General features: G+C 45.0%; 1 non-coding gene across 1 annotated transcript; it reads right to left on the bottom strand.

Annotated features, from left to right (window-relative positions):
* Positions 1 to 291: 291 nt before the first annotated feature.
* LOC144504986 (U2 spliceosomal RNA) lies at positions 292 to 490 on the bottom strand. Its single transcript, XR_013499752.1, has one exon. It is a non-coding gene; the product is annotated as a U2 spliceosomal RNA (small nuclear RNA).
* Between the last annotated feature and the right edge of the window lie 7,057 nt (positions 491 to 7,547).

The following is a 7,547-nucleotide window of genomic DNA, read 5'->3' as shown; positions in this document are numbered from 1 at the left end:
TCATCTCTACAAACGGAAAGGGAGCAAGTTCATCTGTGACAATCATTGTGGAATCAGTTTTTACAACAGCAGGAGCCATTCTTGTAAAGGTTATCCGTAATCGTTTTCATTGACTCTGGGTGCACAGAATCAGTGTGGCCTCCCTGCAGGACCGCAAACGGAATGAGGACCTCCTGTGGTGTAACCAAGGCTTTTTTTTTTTGTTTTTGTTTATATCCAATTCAAAGTCTCCGCAATTGAGGCATTCCAGATCCAAGCTACAAGACAGGCTCTCCACTTCCTGTCTTGGGCTTGATCTACATGATCCAAGCTGATTGGAGCAGGCATTGCACCTCCTCCAAGGCTGGATCTTATTTGCATCTTAGCCAAAAGGCTGAGATGCCACTGAAAAAAATTGCTTCAAATGAAGCCATAATGTAACCTTACGACTTCAACCAAGTGCAGCATGTCAATACTACACTTGATCTTAGCCAAAAGGCCAAGAAGGCGTAACCAAGGCTTTTGGTAAAGTTAATCAGGAAGGTGCTGTTTCATGCAACTGTCGAGTGAGGATTGTGTCTTGCTGCCCAGTCTGCAGTCAACACAACTGGCTTCTCAGCATTTTGCCTAAGGTGCAAATGAGATCAAGTTTTAGAGGAGGTGCAATGCCTGTTCCAATCAGCTTGGTCATGTTGATCAAAGCCCAAGACAGGAAGTGGTGAGCCTATCTTGTCAGCTTGGATCTGGAATATCTCGCTTGCTGAGACTTTGAATTGGACTTTGAAATGTTTTCAGTTCTGTACTGACTACCTTCCTTCATCAAATACATCTTTTCATGGATTTTATTTATTTACTTATTTTAGTGTCACAAGTGGGCTTGCATTAACACTGCAATGAAGTTACTGTGAAAATACCCTAGTCACCACACTCCGGCACCTTTTCGGATACACTGAGGGGGAATTTAGCATGGCCAATACACCCTAACCAGCACGTCTTTCGGACTGTGGGAGGAAACCAGAGCACCCAGAGGAAACCCATGCTTACACGAGGGAGAACGTGCAAACTCCACACAGACAGTGACCCAAGCCAGGAATTGAACCCGGGACCCTGGCGCTGTGAGGCAGCAGTGCTAACCGGTGTGCCACCATGCAGCCCCGGCTCCCTGGCGCTGTGAGACAGCAGTGTTAAACCACTGTGCTGCCCGGGTCCCTGGTGCTGTGAGACAGCAGTGCTGACCGGTGTGCCACCGTGCTGCCCTGGGTCCCTGGTGCTGTGAGGCAGCAATGCTAACCACTGTGCCACCGTGCGTGTAATATTTCCATTTGTATTTTTTGGGGATTTCTCCTGGGTGAAAAACCTGAGACTTTTTTTGCACGGCTGTTGTTTCCTTTTCATTCGATGCTGATTTTGGTTGGAGTGTTTTTGTCGTCGTATTGGCCACCTTGTTTCTAAGCTGTCCACCAGGAAGCCTGCGAGGTGATTGCACATGATTCTAATTCCCTCTTTTCACCTGCCAGGCTATACTTTCTCCAGAGGAGAAGATAGCCACCAGGAGCTGGGATTCTGACGAGTTATTTTCTCCTGCGATATCCCCAGGTGTAGTGTTTAAATTGTTACCTGCACCAATTGGGGAGCAAGCCTGAGCATCCAATGTGTGTAAAACCAGTTTGAATTGTACACTTGAACATTCATGTACAGCTATTATTAGCAAGGCTCAGTTCCCAGACAGCATTTACAAAGCATTTGTTATTGTTCACGGACCTGTCATTCAGGCTGGTTAAAGATGAATTTGGGTTGTTCTGAGGTTTTTATTTTCTCTCTCTCCACTAATATGATGACTCACTTTATTAGCTCAGGTCTAAACATTTGCCTTGTCCCATTGAGTTGGGCGACTGTTGAGATTGTGTTATGTTGTGGGACTACTTTCTTAAGTCAGCAAAGTCAATCATTAAATAACAAATTGCTTTGCATGTTAAGGATGATGTCTTGAAGTGTTTACAGTCCTGCCTCTTCCAGTTTAACCAGTCACAATAGCCTTCAGCTGCTTCATGTGGTTATTAAAGCTGCTATTAACATTTTGAAGGGATGAAGACGGAGGCAGGAATTTGCTACATAGGTGAACACAGGAACAGGTGCAACTACAGCCCACAAAGGCTTAGAATGGCAAAACAGGGCAATTTTAATTTGAGCTAATTCAGCCCTTCTCTACCTTTAAGGAAATTATTTAGACTTTACACTAATGCTGCCCCTTCCTTTCCAACCCCTTGTGTTGCTCACCGTATCCTTGGGCCCTTATTCTTAGACATTTAAAGTGGAACTTGAATAAAGCTGAAAGAAACATGTTGTCGAAGCTTTTCATCTTGCACTCATCAGGACACTGCAAAGAATGTCGACGGTCTGGGGAAGTGACAATTTACACTCTCTCAAACGAAAACAGGAAATGCTGGAAAATCTCAGCATCTGTGGAGAGGGAATAGAGCCAATGTTTCGAGTCTAAATGACCCTTCGTCAGAGTTGAGATTTTCCAGCATTTTCTGTTTTTGTTTCAGATTGCAGCATCTGCAGTATTTTGCTTTTGTTGACCATTTGTACTGTTTGAGGCGACTGCTGATTGGTTGCAGTTGCAGAGTGTCACTTTTGTCCAGCATTTCTCTTTCCCCAGTGGTTGAATTCAGTAAATCCTGTTAACTCCCAACTAACTGGGAAACAGCGCCAAAGTGATGGATGTGTGGATGTGTTACGGGAAGTTTGAATAATTGCTGCTGCTCATGTAGGAAGTATGATCAAAATTAAGGAGGATATATCCTTATTTTCAAATCCCTCCCTCCATCCCTATTTCTCATATCCCGCACTGCATCCCTCAGCTATCCACACTCATCAAACTGTCCCCTCTTACACATCACCCATTAAGAAGTCTCACAACACCAGGTTAAAGTCCAACAGGTTTATTTGGAATCACGAGCTTTTGGAACGCTGCTTTGACTCACCTGATGAAGGAGCAGCGCTCTGAAAGCTCATGATTCCAAATAAACCTGTCGGACTTTAACCTGGCGTTGTGAGACTTCTTCCTGTGCCCACCCCAGTCCAACACCGGCAACTCCACATCACATTCCCCCGTTGTAATCGCTCCAACGTTGGTAGTCATTCTTTCAAATGCCTCAACCCAAAGCTCTGGGATTCCTTCTTGTCTTTGAGATGCGTGTTAAAATCTATCTCTTTCGCCAAGCATTTGGTCACCTGTCCCAGGTGCTATATGAATGCAAGTTATTATTTTGTTTCTCGGCTATAATCTTAAGGGGGTCCAAGTGTCAATTTTATGAGAATCGAGGCAGAAGGTGCCTCTCAGCATTTATATTGGACTTTGTGCGCTTTTGTGTAAGATCCACTGGGTTGCAAAGGTTAGTTACACAGTGAAAAATGCATTTAGCAGCTTGATTATCAGGACAGATTCCTAGCGAGTGAGAATTTCCTTCTAAGTCATAACATAAGAATAGACCACTCAGCCCCCTGTATGGTCTTCTATTACAATTCCACTTTCCCTCCCCATCCCATGATTCCCTTCCTGTCCATGGGTCTGTACTTGATGCAGTTTCGAAGGATGAGGGGGAAATCTCATTGAAACTTATGGAATGACTAAAGGCCTGGATAGAGTGGACGTGGGGAAGATGTTTCCATGAGTAGGAGAGACTCGGATCCGAGGGCACAGCCTCAGGGTAAAGGGACGACTCTTTAGAACTGAGGTGAGGAGGAATTTCTTCAGCCAGAGAGTGGTGAATCTGTGGAACTCATTGCCACAGAAGGCTGAGGAGGCCAGGTCATTGAGTGTCTTTAAGACAGAGATAGATAGGTTCTGGATTGATAAAGGGATCAAAGGTTACGGGGAAAAAGCAGGGGAATGGGCTTGAGAAACTTATCAGCCATGATTGAACGGCAGAGCAGACTCGATGGGCCAAATGGTCTAATTCTGCCCCTATATCTTATGGTCTTATAAATCTATTGAACTCAGTCTTGAATATATTCAACGAAGGAACATCCACGGCTCTAAATGAGCATTCCCTTATCTTGAGACTGTGGCCCCATGTTCGAGACTCTCCAGCTGGGGAACCACCTTGTCAGCATTTACTCCAAGAATGTTATAGTTGTCAGTGAGATCCCCTCTCATTCTAAACTGCAGAGAGTGTAAGGGTCTTTCTCTTCAATATCCCCTTGTAGGACACCCTTCTAACCCTAACAAACTGCAGCATGTTAACACACCTGACAAACTGTCTGGATCACCCAATGTCAAAATTAGAATTTTAAAACCAGCTATATTGAAATATGGAATGGGTCAAAGCTTAAATCCCACCTCTTCCCTACAACTAGCAACTGCTATTGGTGGGGAACCTCACTTTACCCCAAGTAAGATATTTAACTAATTTCAGTGCTTATTTGCAACTGGTATTTATAACATCACACCTCTCCAAAGCATTCAATGGTGTAAGACCATAAGACATAGGAGCAGAATTAGGCCACTCGGCCCATCGAGTCTGCTCCGCCATTCAATCATGGCTGATATTTTTCTCATCCCCATTCTCCTGCCTTTTCCCCTTATCCCCTGATCCCCTTATTAATCAAGAACCTATCTATCTCTGTCTTAAAGACACTCAATGACCTGACCTCCACAGCTTCCTGCGGCAAAGAGTTCCACAGATTCACCACTCTCTGGCTGAAGAAATTCCTCCTCATCTCAGTTTTAAAGGATTGTCCCTTTACCCCGAGGTTGTGCCCTCTGGTTCTAGTTTTTCCTACTACTGGAAACATCCTCTCCACGTCCACTCTATCCAGGTCTTGCAGTATCCTGTATGTTTCAATAAGATCCCCCCTGATCCTTCTAAATTCCAACGAATACAGACCCAAAGTCCTCAACCGTTCCTCATATGACAAGCTCTTCATTCCAAGGATCATCCTTGGAAAGGGTCCAGAGGAGGTTCACTAGGCCAGCACATCCTTAGATATGGGTCCAAAACTGCACACAATACTCCAAATCGGGTCTGACCAGAGCCTTATACAGCCTCAGAAGTACATCCCTGCTCTTGTATTCTAGCTCTCTCAACATGAATGCTAACATTGCATTTGCCTTCCTAACTGCTGACTGAACCTGCACGATAACCTTAAGAGAATCTTGAACAATGACTCCCAAGTCCCTTTGTGTTTCTGATTTCCTAAGCATTTCCCCATTTAGAAAATAGTCTATGCCTCCATTCCTCCTTCCAAAGTGCATAACCTCACACTCTTCCACATTGTATTCCATCTGCCACTTCTTTGCCCACTCTCCTAACCTGTCCAAGTCCTTCTGCAGCCCCCCTGCTTCCTCAATACTACCTGCCCCTCTACATATCTTTGTATCATTTTCAAACTTAGCAACAGTGCCTTCAGATCCTTCTCCCAAATCGTTCATGTATATTGTAGTATAAACAAGCTGACTGAAAAAGGTTAAATTATCTTACAGAGTTATTTCATGTCTTGCAGTGACCTAATAGACAATCTAATCTTGCTGCAGGCGGGAAATCATTATTTTTTGTTGTCTATGTGATTGCTTTGTGGATGGCAGTTACTGATTCCTCTGCTGGAGAATGCAAAGCGGTTCTAAAATGCAGCCCGGCCACTTTCCACCTCAGCCGTTGATGTGTTCTTCCAGGTCATGGGTCGATGTGTGTGTGTATGTGGCCATGTACCTGCTTGGGGGCAAGATTCCAGCTGCCAGGACTCCTTAGATGCACAGATCTTGCAGCTGAGAGCACAGGATGTGGTTTGCCTAATGTGGTCTGCTTTGGACTCGAACCCATGTTCCAATGATAAAAGGCCATTGTGCTCACCCCCTGTACTTTCCAACATGTGTTCAGTAAAGGAGCGAGGAATGTCTTTAATCTTCGCGGCTCTGAGCACAACCCTTGATGCCAACTGTCTCCAGATGCATTTGTTACTGTGACTGAAGTCATGTTTTCCTAAGCTTTGGAAATCTTTCATTGGCCGCATCTCCATCAATGAGAATAAAGATCAGAAATGAAACATCACTTCAGACTGGTTGTTGAGAAATTGTTGCATTTATACTCGTGCGGTTTTTATTTTCTTTCTTGGAATCTGTGATCCAAAAGCATTCCATTCACCAAGCTCACCGTCCTACCTTCTGTGCCCCCGGTCAACATTGTAAATGACCATTCGACCTTCCTCCCTGGGGCAAGGGACTGGACTTCAATTCAGTAGCAAGCAGTAGCACATCTCTGAAGGCTTGATGATAAAGGCCGAGAGAGTCCCTCCCCTGGCTGAAGAGTCGAGGACAAGAGGTCGTATTCTCGGGATAAGAGGTCGGCCATTTAGGACTGCGATGAGGGATTTCCTCGTCTGGAGGGTTGTGGATGTTTGAACATCAGGGGAATCGGGGGACATGGGGCAAAGGTGAGAAGGCATCAGGCGGGAAAATAGAGTTCCAGTAGAAGATCAGCCATGACCTTATTGGAGCAGGTTCAATGGGCTGAATGGCCTCCACATTCTCCTATTTCTTAGGTTCCTTTTGTTCTTTTCATGGGATGTGGGCTTTGCTGGCAAGGCCACTATCCCTAATTGCCCTTGGGGAGGTGGTGGTGAGCTGCCTTCTTGAACTGATGCAGTCCACGTGGTGTAGGTATAACCATGCTGCTGTTAGGAAGGGAGTTCCAGGGTTTTGATCCTGTTGTGTGATTTGGATGGAAACTTGAAAGGTGATTGTATTTCCATGCATCTGCTGCCCTTGTTCTGCTGGGTATAGGTCACGGGTTTGGAAGGTGCAGTCTGAGGAGCCTTGGTGAGTTCCTGCAGTGTATCTTGTAGATGGTGCATACTGCTCCCACACTGTATCGGTGATGGTGGGAGTGAATGTTTGTGGACATGGTGCCAAGATACAAAAGTCTGAGGTCACGCACCGACCGACTCTAATAAATCAAATCAATCAAGCAAGCTGCTTTGTCCTGGATGGTGTCAAGTTTCTTGAGCATTGTTAGAGCTTTCGTAATCCAGGCAAGTGGAGAATATTCCATTTCACTCTTGACTTGTGCTCTGTAGACGTGGGCAGGCTTTGGGGAGTCAGGAAATGAGTAACTTGCCACAGAATTCCCAGCTTCTGACCTGCTCTTGTAACCACAGTGTTTATATGGCTAGTCCAGTTCAGTTCCTGGCCAATGGTAATACCCAGGGTGTTGATAGTGGGGGATTCAGCGATGGTAATGTCATTGAATGTCAAGGGGCGATGGCTAGATTCTCTCTTATTGGAGATGGTCATTGCCTGGCACTTAGATGCCCTGAATGTTACTTGCCAATTGTCAGGCCAAGCCTGAACATTGTCACTGGGACATTTGGACATGGACTGCTTCAGTATCCAAGGAGTTACGAATGGTGCTGAACATTGTCCAGTCATCAGCAAACATTTTTTTATGATGAAGGGAAGGTCATTGTTGAAGCTTGAAAGAAAAGTATATTGGCTAACTATTGGCATCGGAATTTGACATTCCTTCAGCTAGATGGCCAGCAAAGATATTAAACACAGGCATTTATTG

This window comes from Mustelus asterias, chromosome 15 (genome assembly GCF_964213995.1).
Source record: "Mustelus asterias chromosome 15, sMusAst1.hap1.1, whole genome shotgun sequence".
Classification (NCBI taxonomy): Eukaryota; Metazoa; Chordata; class Chondrichthyes; order Carcharhiniformes; family Triakidae; genus Mustelus; species Mustelus asterias.
Note: the sequence above shows the minus strand (reverse complement) of the source record. Positions and strands in the feature narration are given on the sequence as shown.